This window comes from Anomaloglossus baeobatrachus, chromosome 9 (assembly GCF_048569485.1).
Source record: "Anomaloglossus baeobatrachus isolate aAnoBae1 chromosome 9, aAnoBae1.hap1, whole genome shotgun sequence".
In the NCBI taxonomy this organism is placed as follows: Eukaryota; Metazoa; Chordata; class Amphibia; order Anura; family Aromobatidae; genus Anomaloglossus; species Anomaloglossus baeobatrachus.
The window spans coordinates 50,544,238-50,568,451 of NC_134361.1; the positions used below are offsets into that span (position 1 = coordinate 50,544,238).

Sequence of the window (24,214 nt, forward strand, 5' to 3'; positions counted from 1 at the left end):
CAACACTGCCTGAGTGAGTACGCTGTCCTCCCCTGCTTCAAATCTGCACCACGCTCCCCTACACCTCTGTCATCCAGAGTCCCGGGGCCTCCCCTACCCGTGGAGGGAACGTCATCTGGCTGCTCCACTCCATCTCCCCCGGGTTACAGGTTATGGGCAGTAAATTCTGTGACAGGGCATTGATCCAGGTAGATGGTCTGATTACAACATGTGGTGTCGAGAAGGAATTTTCCCCCTAATATGGAGCTTCGTGTCTGCCCCATGGGGTTTTTTGCCTTCCTCTGGATCAACATGTTAGGCTATAGGTGGAACTCAATGGCACCTTTCCAAAATTGTGGGTAAACAACTTTGTTTCAAGTATGTGATGCTCATTCAGACTCACGTGTGTGAAGTAACAAGTGTGGGCAATATGAAAATCACACCTGAAACCAGATAAGGGAGAAGTTGACTCAATATTTGCATTGTCTGTTTCAGCCATACTAAGCATGAAGAACAGAAAAAAAAACAAAAAAAAACAAAAACAAAAACCACTGTCTGAGCACTTGAAAACCAAAGTTGTTGAGAAATAGCAACAATCTCAATAATACAAGTCTATCGACAGAGATTTTGATGTTCCTTGTCCACAGTGAGCATTATTATTAAGACATTTACAATTTATGGCATTGTAGCTAATCTCCCTGGACGTGGAAGGCAGACAAAAGTTGATGAAACATTACAATTCAGGATTGTCTGGATGGTGGATAAGCCCCAATCAGGTTCCAAAGAAATTCAAGCTGTCCTGCAGGCTCAGGGTGCATCAGTGTCAGTGCGAATTAGGGTACTTTCACACTTGCGTTGTTTGGCATCCGTCGTAATCCGCCGCTTTGGGAAACAGCGCAATCCGTTAACGGATGTGCGCTTTTTCCCATTGACTTGTATTGATGACGCATTGCGACGGATGGCCTTGTGTTGTATCCGCCGGCCAACGCGGCGTTGCATCCGCCGGGCGGAAAGAACGCAACATGTAGCGTATTTCTGCGCTTCCCAGAGCGTCAAAAAACGCAATGTGTTGGATTCAGTCGACGTCCGTCATTTCTATAACGGAAGCCTATGGTGGTGGAATCCGGCGGAATCCGTCATTTGACGGATTCCTGTGACAGATCCGTCTTTACACCACTGCACATGCTCAGTTGAGTAAACTGCTAAAAAAAAAAGCTACAACGGATTCCGTTGTTTTGCAGGATCCGTCGCATCACTTGTGCCACCATATGCAACGCATTCGTTACATCCGTCACACAACGCAATGCGAAGGATGCCGCACAACGCAAGTGTGAAAATAGCCTTTGCTATCAACAGTTGAATGAAATTAAATACTATAGCAGGAGACCCAGGAGGACCCCACTGCTGATACAGGTGTGTCGCCCTGGGCAAGCCAGGGGACACAGGTCACACACCACCACACCCCACACCCCAGGTAGGCACATCTGCTAACCAGAAATCCTTGTTGCCTTCCTCCAAGAGTCTGTTGATGCACACCAGGGGGTGGGCCAGGCGGTTGGCTCCGCCCACCAAGGAGCTCACAACTCTGGAGGCAGGAAGTTACCAGGCAGAAAGCTCAGGGAGGAGGAGGTGGAAGGAGGCAGAAGGCCCAGGCAGGGCAAGTGTGAGGAGCAAAAGTAAGAGTAAACAACAAGAAGTGAAAGTAAGAGAAGTGAAAAAGGAGGAAAGCAAGAAGAGGTGACAGAGCAAAGAGTGAGCAAGCCTGAGAGCCCAGCTTTGTGTAGGGCTAGAACAGCAAGGTCAGCGACGGCGGTGACTGTCCGGAGGGGGACCGTTTGGAGGTTCCTGGAAGGACCCCGTTGGCTGTGTGCCCGGTGGTCTGGAGCAGTGTTCCGAAAGACAGTCAGCACCAGGGCAGGGGCCTCTCGGACCCCGGCAAGGCTAGGAGTCGCCCAATTTGCCGAATCCGTCAGTGAAGGGGACGTAGATTCCCCCAACAACCAAGTCCTGATTGAAGGCAACAGTCCAACCTGTACAACAGAGGCACCGCCACCGCCAGGGCACCAGTCTCTGAGGGCCAGCGCCTGCGGGCAAAGTGTAGTGCTCCTCCGGCCCAGCTTGAAGCCGGGGAGCGGGTTACCGGTGGGGACCCATCGCAACCATCCGTACATACAGGTGCAAGGAAGAGGGACATCACCGTCACCTACCGGGGAAGCAAAGCAGCCGTCTGTGGGACCGTCCTACCAGCCGTTTGGTTTACCGTACAAACTGTGTCCAAGTCTCAGGCTGAGTGAGTACCATAGTGCCGCAAGGCACAGCGCTGCCCCCGCGTCCCTGCGCCCACCAGGCCCTGCACCTCACAAGCCATCACCGGGCCCCGGGATCACCAACCCCTACCCACGGAGGGGCAACACAACACCTGGCTGCTCCCCATCACCATCCCCGGGATCCCCGCATTGAGCAGCGGTGGTGCTACATATCACCACAACCGTGGGTGGCGTCACGGACATTATCCCAACATCCCAAAACCCCCCTTTCACTCACGGGCGAGGAGTGCCGCTCGAGGAAAACCCCCGGGATCCGGCCTACGGCTCGAGCCACCACTGAGCAGCCGGACCCGAGCAGAAGGGGTGAGCGCGGTGTGCTGACACCCTCCTCCCCGCCCGCGACACAGGCATAAGAAACAGATTTGCCAAAATGTACGCGAGTAAGTGAAAATCCTATTGAGAAAACGTTTTGCGGATAGACCAGACCAGGATACAGATTTTTGGAAAAGCACATCATTCTATCGTTTACCGAAAATGGAATGAGGCCTACAAAGAAAAGAACACAGTACCTACAGTCAAATTTGGTGACGGTTCACAGATGTTTTGGGGTTGTTTTGCTGCCTCTGGCACTGGGTGTCGTGGGAATCATGAAATCTGAAGATTTTAGGTGGCAATGTAGTACCCAGCGTCAGAAGGCTGCGTTTGTGGCCGATGTCTTGGGTCTTCCAGCAGGACAATGATTCCAAACACGCAAATGAAGCCCCCAGAAATATATGGAAACAATGCGATGAAGAGTTCTGAAGTGGCCGCAATGAGTCCAGACTAAATCCCATTGACACCTGTGGAAAGATCTTAAAATTGCTGTTGGGAGGCACCTTCAAATATGAGAGACCTGGAGCAGTTTATAAAGAAGAGTCCAAAATTTGAGTAGAGAGGAGTAACAAGCTTTTTGATGGTTACAGGAAGAGATTGATTGCATTTATTCGAAAAGTGTGCAACCAAATAAGTTGAGGGTGCTAATAATTTTGTCTTGCCCATTTTTGTAATTTTGTGTGAAATGATGTCCAGTTTTTTTTGTGTGTTTTGTTCCAATACATGCAAAGGAAATAAACATGTGTATAACAAATCATGTGATTGCAATAATTTTCCGGGAGAAATACTTCATTTTCAGGAACAATTTCAGGAGTGCCAACACTCTTGGCCATGAACGTATTTATATTTCAAATTTCCAGCAATTTTGTTAGTAACAGAATGAGCCATTTTCAGTAAAAATGATACTTTAAAGGGAACCTGTCAGGAAAAAATGACTGTTCAAACTGAGCACAGTAGCTTGGTGCACATTTAGTGTGCCGGAGCAGCTCGATGCACCTGTCGCGGGCGGGGAGGGGACGCTGCGCTCACCACGCTCGGGTCCGCCGCTGCTGCTGCTCGGTGGCTCGAGCGGTGGGTCGGATCCGGGGACTCGAGCCGCGCTCCTCGCCCGTGTGTGAAAAGGGGAATGGTTTGGTGGATTTATTGTCCATGACGCCACCCACGGTTGTGGCGAGGTTGTGACACCACCGCTGCTCTGGACGGGGATCCCAGGAGCGATGACAGGGAGCAGCTTAGATGTTGTTCTTCCCCTCCGTGGGTAGGGGGATTGGTTGTCCCGGGGCCCGGTGAGGGAGGGATGGCAGGCGGGTTACGGGGCCTGGTGAGGTGCAGGGTCGCGGGGGCAGCGCGGCGCCGCACGGCACAGTGGTACTCAGCCAAGGATGAATGCAAGTCTCCGGTAAAACAAACGGCTGGCTGGACGGGTCCCACAGATGGCTGCGGTTGTTCTTCTCCCGGTAGGTTGGTGGTGACTGCCTTTCCCTGCACCTGGGTTATGTTCTCGATTCTGGTGGCTTCCCACCGGTAACCCGTTCCCCAGCTTGGATGGATGCTGAAGGAGCCCCTTTTGCCCGCAGGCTCTGGCCCTGGGAACTGTAGTCTTGGCGGTGACTGTGTTTCCCTTCACTGTTTGAGATGTTGCCTTCAATCACGTCTTGACTGCTGGGAAACCCCGGAGGTTCCCATCGCTAACGGATTTGACCGGTTTTACGGCGACTCCTAGCCTGGTCGGGGTCCGTAAGCCCTGCCGGATGGTGCTGGCTTCCCTTCGCTCCCCGATCTGGTACCGGCGGGCCACCGCCCGTCCCCGGTCCTTACGGTTCACTTCAATCAGCCTCTCCTGCAGACGGTCACCACCGTCTGCTAACCTTGCTGTATGTGCCCGGGCCACGCACCCGGACACGGTCAGTCTCCTCTACTACCACTTCCCTTCTCCACTCCTCAAACTCCAAACTCATCTCTCTTCCTTTTCCCGCCTCCAGGACTGTGAACTCCTCGGTGGGTGGGGCTAACTGCCTGGCTCCACCCCCTGGTGTGGACATCAGCCCCTGGAGGGAGGGCTTTTACCTAGATGTGCCTAGCCGGGGTGTGGGGTGTGTTGTTGCAGTACCTGTGACGTCCTGGCTTGTTCAGGGCGCCACACACCCTCCCAACTATCCAATCTTCATTGGATTGACAACTCTGGCTTTACAGGAGTCCGGTGAGCAACAAACAAGTATGGTTGGTGTGAAGGAGCACTGGACTGCTCAGCCGCACCAAGGGGGTGCACCAAGCCATTGTGCTTAGTTTGAACAGTAATTTTGTGCTGACTGATTCCCTTTAAAAAGGGGGGTGGGGTGTCCTAACCGGTAAATTTATGGAGTATCGAAAGAATGGAAATGCCATAAATGTCACCTGTGGGACCCTCATCTACCATACATTTATGGGAAATGCTGTGCATGTTCAATATGAGAATACCGCTATAAATTGACCATAATAATTATATTCCACCATTTTTGCTGAAGCTCAAAAGCCGTTCCCCAATAAAGTAGAACAAAGATCTCGTGCTGAATTGCAACATGTATAGGTGAATCATCAGCTGAGCAAACATTTGTATGGCCACCTGTAGGCGCTATGCACATCATATTTTGCCATCTGTCAGATGTACAGGTCTGTATTATAAAAGATGGTGTACAAATATATACTACTAGAAGGTGGCCCGATTCTACGCATCGGGTATTCTAGAATTTACGTATTGTGTAGTTCATGTATGATTTTTGTTATAATATATAGATGTTGTTGTGTGTAGTTACCAAGTGTTTGTGTAGGGCGCTGTACATGTTCTGAGTGTCGCGGGGGGTGAGAGCGGTGTTGTATGTGTGTTGCGTGTGTTGCGTTGTTTGTGGAGCGCTGTGTGTCTGTAGCGTTGTGTGTGTGTGTGTGTTGTGCGGTTTGTGTGTGTGTGGTGTGTTTTGGGGGGAGGTATGTTTTGAGCAATGTGTGTGTTGTGCAGTATGTGCGTATATTTGTGTGTGCAGCGTTGTCTGTGTGTGTGGGTGTCTGTGTAGGGCGTTGTTTGTGATTCCTAGTGTGTGTGTGTTGTGCAGTGCGCGTGCGTGTGTGTGTGTGTTGGGGGGAGGTGTGCACCTCCCATCGTGCTCTATCCCCCATGCTGCGCACCCCCCATCGTGCTGCATCCCCCATGCTGCGCACCCCCCATCGTGCTGCATCCCCCATGCTGCGCACTCCCAAACGTGCTCCATCCGCCATGCTGCGCACTCCCAAACGTGGTCCATCCGCCATGCTGCGCACTCCCAAACGTGCTCCATCCGCCATACTGCGCACTCCCCATCGTGCTGCATCCCCCATGCTGCGCACTCCCAAACGTGTTCCATCCGCCATGCTGCGCACTCCCCATCGTGCTCTATCCGCCATGCTGCACACTCCCAAACGTGCTCCATCCGCCATGCTGCGCACTCCCAAACGTGCTCCATCCGCCATGCTGCGCACCCCCTATCATGCTCCATCCGCCATGCTGCGTACTCCCAAACGTGCTCCACCCGCCATGCTGCGCACTCCCAAACGTGCTCCATCCGCCATGCTGCGCACTCCCAAACGTGCTCCATCCGCCATGCTGCGCACTCCCAAACGTGCTCCATCCGCCATACTGCGTACTCCCCATCGTGCACCATCCGGCATGCTGCGCACTCCCAAACGTGCTCCATCCGCCATGCTGCGCACTCCCAAACGTGCTCCATCCGCCATGCTGCGCACTCTCAAACGTGCTCCATCCGCCATGCTGCGCACTCCCAAACGTGCTCCATCCGCCATGCTGCGCACTCCCAAACGTGGTCCATCCGCCATGCTGCGCACTCCCAAACGTGGTCCATCCGCCATGCTGCGCACTCCCAAACGTGCTCCATCCGCCATGCTGCGCACTCCCAAACGTGCTCCATCCGCCATACTGCGCACTCCCAAACGTGCTCCATCCGCCATACTGCGCACTCCCCAACGTGCACCATCTGGCATGCTGCGCACTCCCAAACGTGCTCCATCCGTCATGCTGCGCACTCCCAAACGTGCTCCATCCGTCATGCTGCGCACTCCCAAACGTGCTCCATCCGCCATGCTGCGCACTCCCAAACGTGCTCCATCCGCCATGCTGCGCACCCCCCATCATGCTCCATCCGCTTGGGAGTGCGCAGCATGCCGGATGGTGCACGATGGGGAGTGCGCAGTATGGCGGATGGAGCACGTTTGGGAGTGCGCAGTATGGCGGATGGACCACGTTTGGGAGTGCGCAGCATGGCGGATGGACCACGTTTGGGAGTGCGCAGCATGGCGGATGGACCACGTTTGGGAGTGCGCAGCATGGCGGATGGACCACGTTTGGGAGTGCGCAGCATGGCGGATGGAGCACGTTTGGGAGTGCGCAGCATGGCGGATGGAGCACGTTTGGGAGTGCGCAGCATGGCGGATGGAGCATGATGGGGGGTGCGCAGCATGGCGGATGGAGCACGTTTGGGAGTGCGCAGCATGGCGGATGGAGCACTTTTGGGAGTGTGCAGCATGGCCGATAGAGCACGATGGGGAGTGCGCAGCATGGCGGATGGAGCACGATGGGGAGTGCGCAGCATGGCGGATGGAGCACGTTTGGGAGTGCGCAGCATGGGGGATGGAGCACGTTTGGGAGTGTGCAGCATGGCGGATAGAGCACGATGGGGAGTGCGCAGCATGGCGGATGGAGCACGTTTGGGAGTGCGCAGCATGGGGGATGCAGCACGATGGGGAGTGCGCAGTATGGCGGATGGAGCACGTTTGCTCAGCCTCTCTCCTTCCAGCCTCCCTCAGCATCAGCCTCTCTGCTCCCAGCCTCCTCCAGCACGCCGTGCTCCTCTGCCGACACTCACCCACACAACCGATCGCATCCACTCACCCACACAACCGATCGCATCCACTCACACACACAACCGATCGCATCCACTCACACACACAACCGATCGCATCCACTCACACACACAACCGATCGCATCCACTCACACACCCCCGATCGCATCCACTCACACACACAACCGATCGCATCCACTCACACACACAACCGATCGCATCCACTCACACACACAACCGATCGCATCCACTCACACACACAACCGATCGCATCCACTCACACACACAACCGATCGCATCCACTCACACACACAACCGATCGCATCCACTCACACACACACCCGATCGCATCCACTCACACACACCCGATCGCATCCACTCACACACACCCGATCGCATCCACTCACACACACAGACACTGACGATATTGCACATACGCGCTGATACTCACAACATCCGGGGATATCACATGCTTCTGGCCATGTGATCCTCCGTCAGGTCCTGGAAGCTCACAGCACAGTATCGCCGCCGAGAAGCAAGCGATATCCCAGGATGTTGTGAGTATTTGGATGCGATGTGATGTGTGAGGTGTGTGTGAGTGTGATCTGATTTGTGTGTGTGTATGTGTGTGCTGTTATGTGTGTGCTGTTATGTGTGTGCTGTTATGTGTGTGCTGTTATGTGTGTGCTGTTATGTGTGTGCTGTTATGTGTTTGCTGTTATGTGTTTGCTGTTATGTGTCTGTATTTTCCGCCGCTGCAGGACCTTTATGTGTGGATGCGATGTGATGTGTGAGGTGTGTGTGAGTGTGATCTGATTTGTGTGAGTGTGATCTGATTTGTGTGTGTGTGTGTGCTGTTATGTTATGTATGTTCCGCAGCTGCAGGACCTTGATGTGTGGATGCGATGTGATGTGTGTGAGGTGTGTGTGAGAGTGAGTGTGAGCCGGTGTACACTGGTAACTATGATACACATCGGGTAACTAAGGGACCTTAGTTACCCGATGTGTATAATGGTTACCAGCTTTCACGGCCTCAGTTAAGATCCCAGCATCGCAAGGTTATGTCTGGCGCTGCCGGGATCCTGACGGAGCCGGTGTAGAAGCAAGCGATATCCCAGCATGTTGTGATGTGTGGATGTGATGTGTGAGGTGTGTGTGAGAGTGAGTGTGATCTGATGTGTGTGTGTACTCACCTGGGAATCGGGGCTCCGTGTCAGTTGGGCTAGAGCGAGCGTGCATTGCGTGAGGGGGGCGGGGCCTGCAGAGAGCCGGGGCGAGAGGCCAATCCGTGTGGGGGGGCGGGGCCATGGCGAGCCCAGCGGCCAATCAGCTTTGTGTCACCGTAAGGACACAATTTCGGAGCATGACAGACAGACAGACAGACAGAATAAGGCAATTATATATATAGACTAGAAGGTGGCCCGATTCTACGCATCGGGTATTCTAGAATTTACGTATTGTGTAGTTCATGTATGATTTTTGTTATATATATATATATGTTGTTGTGTGTAGTTACCAAGTGTTTGTGTAGGGCGCTGTACATGTTTTGAGTGTCGCGGGGGGTGAGAGCGGTGTTGTATGTGTGTTGCGTGTGTTGCGTTGTTTGTGGAGCGCTGTGTGTCTGTAGCGTTGTGTGTGTGTGTGTGTTGTGCGGTTTGTGTGTGTGTGGTGTGTTTTGGGGGGAGGTATGTTTTGAGCAATGTGTGTGTTGTGCAGTATGTGCGTATATTTGTGTGTGCAGCGTTGTCTGTGTGTGTGGGTGTCTGTGTAGGGCGTTGTTTGTGATTCCTAGTGTGTGTGTGTTGTGCAGTGCGCGTGCGTGTGTGTGTTGGGGGGAGGTGTGCACCTCCCATCGTGCTCTATCCCCCATGCTGCGCACCCCCCATCGTGCTGCATCCCCCATGCTGCGCACTCCCAAACGTGCTCCATCCGCCATGCTGCGCACTCCCAAACGTGGTCCATCCGCCATGCTGCGCACTCCCAAACGTGCTCCATCCGCCATACTGCGCACTCCCCATCGTGCTGCATCCCCCATGCTGCGCACTCCCAAACGTGCTCCATCCGCCATGCTGCGCACTCCCCATCGTGCTCTATCCGCCATGCTGCACACTCCCAAACGTGCTCCATCCGCCATGCTGCGCACTCCCAAACGTGCTCCATCCGCCATGCTGCGCACCCCCTATCATGCTCCATCCGCTATGCTGCGCACTCCCAAACGTGCTCCATCCGCCATGCTGCGCACTCCCAAACGTGCTCCATCCGCCATGCTGCGCACTCCCAAACGTGCTCCATTCGCCATGCTGCGCACTCCCAAACGTGCTCCATCCGCCATACTGCGCACTCCCCATCGTGCACCATCCGGCATGCTGCGCACTCCCAAACGTGCTCCATCCGCCATGCTGCGCACTCCCAAACGTGCTCCATCCGCCATGCTGCGCACTCCCAAACGTGCTCCATCCGCCATGCTGCGCACCCCCTATCATGCTCCATCCGCCATGCTGCGCACTCCCAAACGTGCTCCACCCGCCATGCTGCGCACTCCCAAACGTGCTCCATCCGCTATGCTGCGCACTCCCAAACGTGCTCCATCCGCCATGCTGCGCACTCCCAAACGTGGTCCATCCGCCATGCTGCGCACTCCCAAACGTGCTCCATCCGCCATGCTGCGCACTCCCAAACGTGCTCCATCGGCCATACTGCGCACTCCCCATCGTGCACCATCCGCCATGCTGCGCACTCCCAAACGTGGTCCATCCGCCATGCTGCGCACTCCCAAACGTGCTCCATCCGCCATGCTGCGCACTCCCAAACGTGCTCCATCCGCCATACTGCGCACTCCCAAACGTGCTCCATCCGCCATACTGCGCACTCCCCATCGTGCACCATCCGGCATGCTGCGCACTCCCAAACGTGCTCCATCCGTCATGCTGCGCACTCCCAAACGTGCTCCATCCGTCATGCTGCGCACTCCCAAACGTGCTCCATCCGCCATACTGCGCACTCCCAAACGTGCTCCATCCGCCATACTGCGCACTCCCCATCGTGCACCATCCGGCATGCTGCGCACTCCCAAACGTGCTCCATCCATCATGCTGCGCACTCCCAAACGTGCTCCATCCGTCATGCTGCGCACTCCCAAACGTGCTCCATCCGTCATGCTGCGCACTCCCAAACGTGCTCCATCCGTCATGCTGCGCACTCCCAAACGTGCTCCATCCGTCATGCTGCGCACTCCCAAACGTGCTCCATCCGCCATACTGCGCACTCCCCATCGTGCTGCATCCCCCATGCTGCGCACTCCCAAACGTGCTCCATCCGCCATGCTGCGCACTCCCCATCGTGCTCTATCCGCCATGCTGCACACTCCCCATCGTGCTCTATCCGCCATGCTGCACACTCCCAAACGTGCTCCATCCGCCATGCTGCGCACTCCCAAACGTGCTCCATCCGCCATGCTGCGCACTCCCAAACGTGCTCCACCCGCCATGCTGCGCACTCCCAAACGTGCTCCATCCACCATGCTGCGCACTCCCAAACGTGCTCCATCCGCCATGCTGCGCACTCCCAAACGTGGGCCATCCGCCATGCTGCGCACTCCCAAACGTGCTCCATCCGCCATGCTGCGCACTCCCAAACGTGCTCCATCCGCCATACTGCGCACTCCCAAACGTGCTCCATCCGCCATGCTGCGCACTGCCCAAACGTGCTCCATCCGCCATGCTGCGCACTCCCAAACGTGCTCCATCCGCCATGCTGCGCACTCCCAAACGTGCTCCATCCGCCATGCTGCGCACTCCCAAACGTGCTCCATCCGCCATGCTGCGCACTCCCAAACGTGCTCCATCCGCCATACTGCGCACTCCCAAACGTGCTCCATCCGCCATACTGCGCACTCCCCATCGTGCACCATCCGGCATGCTGCGCACTCCCAAACGTGCTCCATCCGTCATGCTGCGCACTCCCAAACGTGCTCCATCCGTCATGCTGCGCACTCCCAAACGTGCTCCATCCGCCATGCTGCGCACTCCCAAACGTGCTCCATCCGCCATGCTGCGCACCCCCCATCATGCTCCATCCGCTTGGGAGTGCGCAGCATGCCGGATGGTGCACGATGGGGAGTGCGCAGTATGGCGGATGGAGCACGTTTGGGAGTGCGCAGTATGGCGGATGGAGCACGTTTGGGAGTGCGCAGCATGGCGGATGGACCACGTTTGGGAGTGCGCAGCATGGCGGATGGACCACGTTTGGGAGTGCGCAGCATGGCGGATGGACCACGTTTGGGAGTGCGCAGCATGGCGGATGGACCACGTTTGAGAGTGCGCAGCATGGCGGATGGAGCACGTTTGGGAGTGCGCAGCATGGCGCATGGAGCATGATGGGGGGTGCGCAGCATGGCGGATGGAGCACGTTTGGGAGTGCGCAGCATGGCGGATGGAGCACTTTTGGGAGTGTGCAGCATGGCGGATAGAGCACGATGGGGAGTGCGCAGCATGGCGGATGGAGCACGTTTGGGAGTGTGCAGCATGGGGGATGGAGCACGTTTGGGAGTGTGCAGCATGGCGGATAGAGCACGATGGGGAGTGCGCAGCATGGTGGATGGAGCACGTTTGGGAGTGCGCAGCATGGGGGATGCAGCACGATGGGGAGTGCGCAGTATGGCGGATGGAGCACGTTTGCTCAGCCTCTCTCCTTCCAGCCTCCCTCAGCATCAGCCTCCCCCTCCCAGCCTTCCCCAAGATCAGCCTCTCTGCTCCCAGCCTCCTCCAGCACGCCGTGCTCCTCTGCCGACACTCACCCACACCCGATCGCATCCACTCACCCACACAACCGATCGCATCCACTCACACACACCCGATCGCATACACTCACACACACCCGATCGCATACACTCACACACACAGACACTGACGATATTGCACATACGCGCTGATACTCACAACATCCGGGGATATCACATGCTTCTGGCCATGTGATCCTCCGTCAGGTCCTGGAAGCTCACAGCACAATATCGCCGCCGAGAAGCAAGCGATATCCCAGGATGTTGTGAGTATGTGGATGCGATGTGATGTGTGAGGTGTGTGTGAGTGTGATCTGATTTGTGTGTGTGTATGTGTGTGCTGTTATGTGTGTGCTGTTATGTGTGTGCTGTTATGTGTGTGCTGTTATGTGTGTGCTGTTATGTGTGTGCTGTTATGTGTGTGCTGTTATGTGTGTGCTGTTATGTGTGTGCTGTTATGTGTGTGTATTTTCCGCCGCTGCAGGACCTTGATGTGTGGATGCGATGTGATGTGTGAGGTGTGTGTGAGTGTGATCTGATTTGTGTGTGTGTATGTGTGTGCTGTTATGTCTTTGCTGTTATGTGTGTGCTGTTATGTGTGTGCTGTTATGTGTGTGCTGTTATGTGTGTGCTGTTATGTGTGTGCTGTTATGTGTGTGCTGTTATGTGTGTGCTGTTATGTGTCTGTATTTTCCGCCGCTGCAGGACCTTGATGTGTGGATGCGATGTGATGTGTGAGGTATGTGTGAGTGTGATCTGATTTGTGTATGTGTGTGCTGTTATGTGTGTGCTGTTATGTTATGTATGTTCCGCCGCTGCAGGACCTTGATGTGTGGATGCGATGTGATGTGTGTGTGATGTGTGTGTGAGAGTGAGTGTGAGCCGGTGTACACTGGTAACTATGATACACATCGGGTAACTAAGGGACCTTAGTTACCCGATGTGTATAATGGTTACCAGCTTTCACGGCCTCCATTAAGATCCCAGCATCGCAAGGTTATGTCTGGCGCTGCCGGGATCCTGACGGAGCCGGTGTAGAAGCAAGCGATATCCCAGCATGTTGTGATGTGTGGATGTGATGTGTGAGGTGTGTGTGAGAGTGAGTGTGATCTGATGTGTGTGTGTACTCACCTGGGAATCGGAGCCCCGTGTCAGTTGGGCTAGAGCGAGCGTGCATTGCGTGAGGGGGGCGGGGCCTGCAGAGAGCCGGGGCGAGAGGCCAATCCGTGTGGGGGGGCGGGGCCATGGCGAGCCCAGCGGCCAATCAGCTTTGTGTCACCGTAAGGACACAATTTCGGAGCATGACAGACAGACAGATAGACAGACAGAATAAGGCAATTATATCTATAGATTAGGCTGGGGCCACACGGGGACTACTACGACCCTCGCATGACACTCGGCTCACACTGGCAGCACAGTGAGAGTCGAGTGTGATGCAAGAGTCATTGCGACTGAGGTGCGATCGGACCACAGCTGCGGGGGGAGGGCCGGCTCCGAGGAGGGGAGGGCCGGCTCCGAGGAGGGGAGGGCCGGCTCCGAGGAGGGGAGGGAGGGATTTATCTCTCTCTCTCTCCTCCATTGCCGGCTATTGCCATTCTTGCTCTGCACTCGCGGTACACCGGTGTACTGCAAGTGCAGTGCGATTTTTCTCTTGCCCCATAGACTTCAATGGGTGCGAGAGAAACAAGGATCACACTGCACCCACAGCATGCTGCGACTGTTTTCTCGTTCCGATTAGGGCTGAGAAAATAATCGCTCATGTTTGCTGACACATAGGTTAATATTGGTCCGAGTGGAATGCGAGGTTTTATCGCATTCCACTCGCTAAGATTTTCTCGCCGTGTGGCTTAGGCCTTACCTACAGGCTGGAACTGTGCCTACAGTTAATGCCAAAACTGAGCCCATTAGACAGCTTCATACCATTCTATGAAAAGAAAGGCAAAAGTGGAAGCATGAGGAGGACAGGGAAACTTATTTATCCTGGCACACAAGATTTGTATGACTACAGTGCGAACCACTAACCTGCTCTCATATTTAGTTTTTATATGTGATGTCATATATCCTTAAGTAATGAGAAACTTTTTTCAAGGAAGGAGTTCACAGTAAGGGTACGTTCCCACCATCAATATTTGTTGAATTTTTGATGCTGCAGTATTTTTGCACCTTAGTTTGCTTGCGTTTTTTCATTGCACTTGTGTGCGTTTTTTTTGCTTGCATTTTAATTGCTGTAAAAGGTTACAAAAATATGCTGTGTCAAAAATATGATGAAAAGTCATCTTCCAACTTAATGTATTTTTTGGTTTATAAGACGCACTGGATTATAAGACGCACCCCAAATTCAGAGCAAAAAAAAATGGGTCCATCTTATAAGCCAGAGGTGTCTTACCAGAGGGGGCAGCAGCAGTGTTGGAGCGGGGTCACAAAAAGGCAGGGGCATGGGTGTACCAGAAAATGCCGGCTGTGCTTGGGCACCTGTGCTGGGGCTGTGGCGGCAACTGCGGGCGGTGAGGGTGTGGCGCCCCTGACCTGGTCAGGCACCACAGAGTATTGCACCCATGCGGGAGCAATGCTTCCAGGTAATCTCCAAAGGCCAGGATGAGGTGCACACACAAACATATAGTGACCAGGCCTCCCACATCACCAGAGGGGACCCTTGGGTAGCCAGAAGGGGTTAACTTTCAATTCCCAGCTGGGGGTGTGTTCAGGGGCTGGTTGCTAGGAAGCAGGGCAGAGAGAGAGGAAGAGGAGAGTCTGGAGGAAGAAGTTGAAGTGTGTGGAAGGGAGCAGAGGAGCTCTCGTGTCAGACAGGTCCTGAGGAGTGCAGTAGCTGAAAGCGGGGGAGAAAGGAGTACCGTGGGTCGGCCTGAAAATCATCCAGAGAGAAGGGTGGCTGAGTACGGAGATCCCGGTATCCGAGCACACAAGGGGAACTAGGTCCCCAGTACAGGCAGCAGATCATCCAGAGCTGCTTAACCTACAGGTGGGGGGGGTGCTTCATGCCCTCACCACTACTACACAGAGCTTGAGCCAAGCAGCAATCACCAGGCCCATAAGGGGACAGGGCCAGAAGCCATCCCACCAAGGCCACGCTGCCGGCAGACGAGCCAGAGAGAGGGGAGCAGGGTGGTAACAGCTTCCCTGGAGGGGTCCTACCACGCTTCAAGCAAAGGATCCTCCTAAAACAGAAAGAGTGCAAGGAAGGCGAGTGGACAGCTACCCTCAGAACGGCCTCCTGGAATTCCTGGTTCAACCTGGTTATCACAGTGTCGCCCGGGCATCTCACCGTGACCTCCAAACAGTGAGTAAACACGTTGAAAGACTTCTTGGACTGTGTTTGAGTCATTCTGCGACCTGTGGTCCCACACACATACACCGGGGCCTGGGGCTTGCCTCACTCTCAGGGGGCTAATATACTGACTGCACCCACCATCGGCCCCAGGCATCCCTTAATCTGCAGTGGCGGTCCCCACTGACCGCAATTCTGAGAGTGGCGTCACGACAATCAAAGAAAGAAGGTTCCCTACCTGTGACCAGACTGTCCCATCCACGTGGAGTCCCTGCAGGTAACGCACCGACACCACACTTGCGGGGCTTCACAAGGGTTTCAAAGAAATGGTGCCCGGAGTCAGCGCAGACCGGTATAAGTGAATAAATATCATCTACACAAAACACCACCTCCGGGCGCCATTTTCCTTAAAGGGAACCTGTCACCACTTTTTTGGCCTATAAGCTGCGGCCACCACCACCGGGCTATTATATACAGCATTCTAACAGACTGTATATAAGAGCCCTGGCCGGGGCTATAATATAAAACACACTTTATAATACTTACCTAAAGGTTGCGCGGTGGGCTTAATGGGCGTCTCCGTTCTCTGATGCGGGCGTCTCCTCTTTCGGCCATCTTCGTCCTCTTTCTGAAGCCTGGGTTCATGACGCGGCTTCGTCATACACACTCGCAGGTTCTGCGCAGGCGCACTACAATACTTTGATCTGCCCTGCTCAGGACCTTAATGCCGGCGAGTGTGTATGACGCTGGACTCGTCATGCACCGCGGCTAGAAAAGGAGATCAAAGATGGCCAAAAGATGTGGCGCCGGGCACTGGATAACGGAGACGCCCATTAGACCCACCGCGCGACCGTTAGGGAAGTATTATAAAGTGTTTTTTATGTTATACCCCTGGCCTGGGCTCTTATATTCAACATTCTAACATGCTGTATATAAGAGCCCGGTGGTGGTGGCCGCAGCTTATAGGCCAAAAAAGTGGTGACAGGTTCCCTTTAAACCAGCTCCTTGGAGATCAATGGGCCGGAGGCAGCATGTGTGCAGATGAGATCTTGAGCCGAGAGCTCCATCTGCGCATCTGTGCCGCCTCCGGGCGCCATTATTTGAAGTCCTCACCATCCGCCCCGCAGCCCCAGCACCAGCCACCGCAGACCCCGCACAGCCGCCGCAGCATTCCCCCAGCCTCCTGCAACCCCTCTCCACCAACCCCCAGTAAGCTACATTCAGATTATAAGACACACCCCTCACTTTCCTTCCAATTTTTGGGAGGAAAAGTGTGTTTTGTAATCTGAAAAATACAGTACCCTTGCCCATGACATGCCATTGTAAGGGCTTTTTTATAGGAATTTTTTTATTATACACACCACCGGATCAGATCATGCTGCCACATGTCCAATACAAACTACATACACTACTCATAAAAAGTTATGTATATGTGGATTTCGGGTGAAATCTCAGGATGTGACCTTTTCCCAAGCCAGGTAGATGAGTATCATAAAACTTCATATTTATTTGCTACGTTAAAATTGCCAGATGGTCAGACATGCGAAAAAAAAATATACCAACACGTTTCGGCCTAGGCCTTAATCATAGTTGTATAAGTTAGTCCCAAAAGTGTCTCATATCAAATATTTCAGAAAGCTGGAATCTTTTTGTTCTGTCATTTTGATAAAATTACTATCTGCTGCAGATTTATCAGTTCTCTGAATGCTGACAGGTGTGGCGCCCTGGACAAGCCAGGGGCCACAGAGCACAACATCCACACACCCCACACTCCCAGCAGGCACACCAAAGCCAGAACATAAAACCCTTGTCGCCTTCCTCCAGGGGCTGATGATCACACCAGGGGGTGGGCCAGGCGGTTGGTCCCACCCACCGAGGAGTTCACAGTCCTGGAGGCGGGAAAACCAGGCAGAAAGAGTTGGGTAGTGAAAGTGAGCAGAAGGAAGTAGGAGTTGAGCAGCCTGAAGTTGGTCCGGGTGTGTGGCCCGGACAGATCAGCAAGGTTGGCAGACGGTGGTGACCGTCTGCAGGAGTGGCTGATTGGAGTCTACTGTAAGGACCGTGGACGGGCGGTGGCCCGGCGGTACCGAACCGGTACACAAAGAGAAGCCAGCACCATCTGGCAGGGGCTTTTCAGACCCCGGCAAGGCTAGGAGTCGCCGTGAATATGCCGAATCCGTTAGTGAAGGGGACCTCCTGGGTTTCCAAACAGTCAAGTCCCGACAGAAGGCAACAGTCCAACCAACAGAGAGAGACACCGCCACTGCCAAGGCAACCGTTTCTCAGGGCCAGCGCCTGCGGGCAAAAGGGGCTCCTCCGGCCAATATCCCAGCTGGGGAGCGGGTTGGAACCGTACAGACATCTTAGGTGCAGGGAAAGGCAGTTGCCAACCTGCTGGGAGCAACAACACCGCAGCCGTCAGTGGGACCCGTCCATCCAGCCGTGTGTTTTACCGAGAACTGTGTCTTCATCATTGGGCTGAGTGAGTACCACCGTGCCGTGCGGCACAGCGCTGCCCCCGCGACCCTGCACCTCCCCAGGCCCCGTAACCTGCCTGCCATCCATCCCTACCCCATCACCGGGCCCCGGGACAACCAAACCTCCTACCCACGGAGGGGAGAACTAACAACAAAGCTGCTCCCAGTCACCGCTCCCGGGATCCCCGTCCAGAGCAGCGGTGGTGTCACCAAAATCACCACAACCGTGGGTGGCGTCACGGACAATATCCATAATCAAAACCCCCACAACCAATCCACCCCCCTTTTCACTCACGGGCGAGGAGCGCCGCTCGAGTCCCCGGGATCCGGCCCACCGCTTGAGCCACCACAGAGCAGCGGCAGCCGGACCCGAGCAGTGGGAGAGCGCAGCGTCCCCTCCTCTGCCCGCGACACAGGCAGCAGACAGGGGCGGGAATAACTAGCAAAACCTGCCCCACCTATTAGCTATTCTGCAGCTGCTATCAATCAAGTAACAGAGCATTTCGTAATCTTTACTTGCCTGTATTTCAGAAACTATACATCCAATCTCACAACTAAAGATACGTATTGAATCAGCATGATAGCGCCAGTATAGCACTGGCTTTAGTTTATATATGAAAATCCTGGTGGTTGGTCCTCTTTAATGCAAATCACAATCCTGAAACATGTAACATTTTGGTCAGCAAGACCTTCTTCAGACGGATTACAGACAAGAAGCAATATGAAATAGCGCCAATCACCTGGGCACCTACCCCCCATTCTATAAGTGATATTTCATATAGTTTCCCGTCTGCTATCAGTCTGAAAAAGTCTTGTTGACCAAAACTTTACATATTTCCGTGATTGCGATTTCCATTTAAAACTATATCTCTCGTTAATTACTGAGCTCCGGATTCCTTTTCTTAATTTCTATATGGTGCGGTATACCATCCGGGCACTATATCCACGTACAGAGTGATGTACGGTATATCCCAGCAATTTATCCAATAGAGCATGGATCTATGGCAGGTTTACGTAATGTGAGCACATTACGACTATGTGCGGCAGCCAAGTAATAATTGCCAAGGATGTGATCTTTCACAAATGCTTTCCTGATCTCATTTTTTGCTGCTAAACTTCCAGATCTGAGACATTTTACATTGTTATTTAGTTAAAAAAAGACATAAGTCTGTCTCATTCAGACTTCCATCTGTTCTGTTAGGAGTATGAAGAAGCCATTATGGATGAGTAATGATATCCTGGTGGGTTCTACACATATTTCATGGGTTACTATTGTACGGTGCAGTCCCAGTTAATTCACCTCCTGGATACAGGTGTCATCTTCTGGATATTTTTGTTAGGCCAAAGTCATACTTGCGAGTGACTCTCACATTGCATCACCCGCCACGGCTGCGCACTCTCCTGACAGTAGCGGGTTGGCTAGATGTATTTCTATGCAGCTGCATGCTCGTGTCCGGAGAGCGTCAGGCCTTGGCGGGTGATGCGAGTCCCTCGCAAGTATGACACCAGCCTAACACTAGGTACGAGGAAGTACCAAGTACCAAGCACACAGCGAAAAGGAAGGGAAACCCTGTGTCTAGGGAAAGGGAACCTTCTGCTGGTCCCTGACGTCCCTCACCACTCTAGATTGGCTTGGCGCATAGGTGCGGAACCTGATACCTGACCTTAGGTATCCCTAGTGCATAGGTTCCGCACCTATGCGCCTAGCCAGATACCTGACCTAAGGTGTCCCTAGTGCATAGGTTCTGCACCTATGCGCCAAGCCAGATACCTGACCTAAGGTGTCCCTAGTGCATAGGTTCCGCACCTATGCGCCTAGCCAGATACCTGACCTAAGGTGTCCCTAGTGCATAGGTTCTGCACCTATGCGCCAAGCCAGATACCTGACCTAAGGTGTCCCTAGTGCATAGGTTCCGCACCTATGCGCCTAGCCAGATACCTGACCTAAGGTGTCCCTAGTGCATAGGTTCTGCACCTATGCGCCAAGCCAGATACCTGACCTAAGGTGTCCCTAGTGCATAGGTTCCGCACCTATGCGCCAAGCCAGATACCTGACCTAAGGTGTCCCTAGTGCATAGGTTCCGCACCTATGCGCCACGCCAGATACCTGACCTAAGGTGTCCCTAGTGCATAGGTTACGCACCTATGCACCAAGCCAGATACCTGACCTAAGGTGTCCCTAGTGCATAGGTTCCGCACCTATGCACCAAGCCAGATACCTGACCTAAGGTGTCCCTAGTGCATAGGTTCCGCACCTATCCGCCAAGCCAGATACCTGACCTAAGGTATCCCTAGTGCATAGGTTCCGCACCTATGCACCAAGACAGATACCTGACCCTAGGTATCCCTAGTGCTGGACCCTAAATAGGGAATGGATGGAATGAGCTCTTCGTAAACCCCACTAAACACTATAGAATATACAGGTGGGACACACAGGGGGAAAAGCATGAACTACTTATCATTAGATGACTCAGGTAGACGTTCAGCAACACCACCACACAGGAGTAGAAGCCACCTGCTTGCAACCTCGGCTTGAAGGAACTGAAATATCACCAGTACCAGTCAAAGGAAGGAAAGGGTATTTAAACACCAAGGGAATACTGATAATGAACAGCTGGGTGGAAGTCGAGTTCCTGCTGGGTCCAAAAGGGAGAGAGATGAATCCAGCAGGAAAGCTACCTATACCAATGAATACTGACAGCAGGAACAATGGAAAGTCAGGGAACACTGCGCAGACAAACGCTGTGACCTTCTATTGCCAGAAACCACATGACTGTGTCACCTGTGCCAGAATACTCTTCCCCCCGTGGTCCCCACATAGCTTCTCATAAGCCAGATCAGACACCCATACTTTGCACTGACGAGGGGCAATCACCCCGAAACACCGTGTCTGCAAATTGGGATTCTGATCTGGCATATATCCTAGGTCATATGAAAAGGCTTGTTAAAAGGCCACTTTTGACTTTTAGGATTGCTACTTCCAATAGGTGGCGCTAGAGTTTGTCTCCTTTCCTGGAGAGACAATTTGTCACCTGTGACACACATGTAACTATATTATGCAATCACACATGATCATATTACATTATGTGTTCTCCCATGTTCACATCAACATGCATAAGATGGGGAGACAGCATACGGACAAATGAAAGAACACCCCAGAATAGAAGCTGGTTCTGTTTTCATACTTAACCACAGAGACACCAACGTGCGCATAGAAACTGTAAATGGTCTCTTCAGGGAGGAAGAAGTAGCTGTAGATACAAAACGGCAAGATATTTTATGAAAGCCCATTTGCAACGTTTCCTCTTCATTTTTTTACCTGTAGCCATATAAAATGGTTGCAAAACTGATTAAAGGCTCAAATATCTCCAGATTTGCAAACATTTACAGAGAACCTGTTAGACGTTTTGTTTTTTTGATATGGGCAAGTAGCTTTTTCAAAGACATGTCCAGCAATACCTTTACATGGCCAGTCCATTTCTGTTACTGAGAAATCCACATTTGAATAAGGCTGAAGAGCTATGGTAGATTGGAAGCCTCCGGCACTCCGGCTTTACTCTCCGCCCCCTGCTTGACTGACAGCTTCTATACTGTGCAAACAGTCCAAATGGAGGCAGTGCTGGGCAGGGAATAGAGCTGGAGTGACGGAAGCTTTAGATCTACAAATAGCTCTTAAGCCTCATTAGTATATCAATTCAAATGCAGATTTCTCAGTAATGGAGGAACAGACTAGCCATGTAATGGTATTTTTATCTGTCTTTGAAATACTGCCCAGTATAAATAATTTTGCTGGGGAAATCCTGCTGACAGATTACCATTAAGCCAAGGAGAACAGTGAATGGTCATTGCACCTTTTAAAAAAAAATAGCATAATATAGTTTTACTTTACACATTTTTAGATTCTGGAGCGATCTAACATACTAAAACAGGTGATATCAGTGCCCATGGCTGCAAGAGGTACATGTACCCTATATCTGCTCATCTATGGATGTGAGTTTCTTCCTCCAGTTAAATTCCAATGAGGTCAGGATTATGGGGACATTATACCAGGATGAAGCCATATATACCAGAATGGGGCCATGATTTGGCCGCGTACGCCAGAAGTGGGCCACGATGGGGCCGCGTACGCCAGAAGTGGGCCACGATGGGGCCGCGTACGCCAGAATTGGGCCACGATGGGGCCGCGTACGCCAGAATTGGGCCACGATGGGGCCGCGTACGCCAGAATTGGGCCACGATGGGGCCGCGTACGCCAGAATTGGGCCACGATGGGGCCGCGTACGCCAGAATTGGGCCACGATGGGGCCGCGTACGCCAGAATTGGGCCACGATGGGGCCAGGTATACCAGAATTGGGCCATGATGGGGTCACGTATACCAGAATTGGGCCATGATGGGGCCATGTATACCAGAATTGGGCCATGATGGGGCCATGTATACCAGAATTGGGCCATGATGGGGCCATATATTCCAGGATGTGGGGGTCATTACTACACAGTGAAGGGGAAGGAGGGTCAGCTCGTATGTCTTTATAGGATCTAGAATGCTACAATGGCCCACACATCTGACCAACATGTGTGCATCCAGCCTCAAACTTTCCCTACCACTGCATATTGAGACATGCACCAAACTAATCTCAGTTAAGCAGATGTGAATTTACACTGCACCAAAACTAACTAGGTCCTGTTATATACACGACCAATTGTTTATTAGACTGCGCCTAATCATATACGTCTTCTAAGCTTGGACACAAAACTAAATTCCTTTTTGGCTCAAGAAAACAATAAAAGTGAAACAAATAATGACCCTAAAGGCCCATTTACACGCAACGACATCGCTAACGAGATGTCGTTGGGGTCACGGAATTCGTGACGCACATCCGGCCTCGTTAGCGACGTCGGTGTGTGTGAAACGTACGAGCGACCGCTAACGATCAAAAATACTCACCTAATCGTTGATCGTTGACACGTCGTTCATTTTCAGAATCTCATTGCTGTTGCAGGATGCAGGTTGTTCGTCGTTCCTGAGGCAGCACACATCGCTACGTGTGACACCCCAGGAACAACACCGTACCTGCGTCCTCCGGCAACGAGGTGGGCGTGTCTTTCCTTCGGCTGCATCTCCGCCCCTCCTCTTCTATTGGCCGCCTGCCGTGTGACGTCGCTTTGACGCCGCACAAACCGCCCTCTTAGAAGAGAGGTGTGCTGCCCCCGTGCCAGCAGCCGGGCTGCTCGGATCCGGAGCTGCGGTGGCTCGAGGGGTCTCCGGACCCGGGGGTCGTGCGGCAACTCAATGAAAGGGGAACTATGTACAGGGGGATTAGAAGTGCGTGACACCACCCACAGTGTGTGGTAAGTTAGGGACACCCAGTGGCGGTGGTATGACAGCAAGGTGTTTTAACCCCTCCGTGGGTAGGGGTTTTTTGCCCCGGGAGCCCAGTGATGGTGATGTAGGGGTGCCGTTGGGGCAGGAGAAGGGTTTTTTAGTGTACTCACTTAGTCCAGAAATAATCACACCAACAGCTTGCAAACTAGAGTTCAGAGCACCGCTGCAGCTGGGAGGGAGCACGCTTGGGTCCGTACCCTTGGTGTTGCGGTTAGTCTGTGACCCTTTCCTTGGCACCTGTGTTTTCTTCTTTGGACCCTCAAGTCTGAAACTTTTCGGGTCCCGCTCACCCGTATGGCTAACGGAGTGAGCTTGCTCTCAGGGTTCAAATGTAGGATTTCTTTGGACTGTATTGGGAAAGTCCTATCCCATCGGTGCGCTAGTACCCCGATTTTGGAGAGGGTTGGGGATGACACTTGAAGTCTTCACCCCCGTCGGGTAAATTGCCAGGACGCATGAAGCTACTTCCCGGCCTACGGTCCACATACCCCGTCGTACCCTGGCTCCTGCCTGGTGATAGCTCAATGCCGCCGGCCACCCTCCTCGACAGTCTGAGCCCCCGACACTATCCCCTGCGACCGGGGTTCCAGCTCCTACCAGGCCCAGACCAATGTCTGCCACCTAGTACTCAGGAGCCCTGCTCCACCTGTGACCTCTCCTCACGAGTCACTTCCTTCTCCTTCCACTGTCACTTCACTTCTCCTCTCACTTTCTCACTCTCCCCTACCAACCCCCCATGTGGATGGTTCTATTCCCTTTAGGCCCCCCAATGGTGTGTCTGGTGGGTACAGTGCAAAGTGTTCCTA

General features: G+C 53.3%; 1 protein-coding gene across 3 annotated transcripts in view; it reads right to left on the reverse strand.

Annotated features, from left to right (window-relative positions):
- Positions 1-24,214, reverse strand: part of LPAR4 (lysophosphatidic acid receptor 4) — an 83,983-nt gene that overhangs the window by 35,581 nt on the left and 24,188 nt on the right. The gene's annotated exons all lie outside the window — the stretch shown is intronic.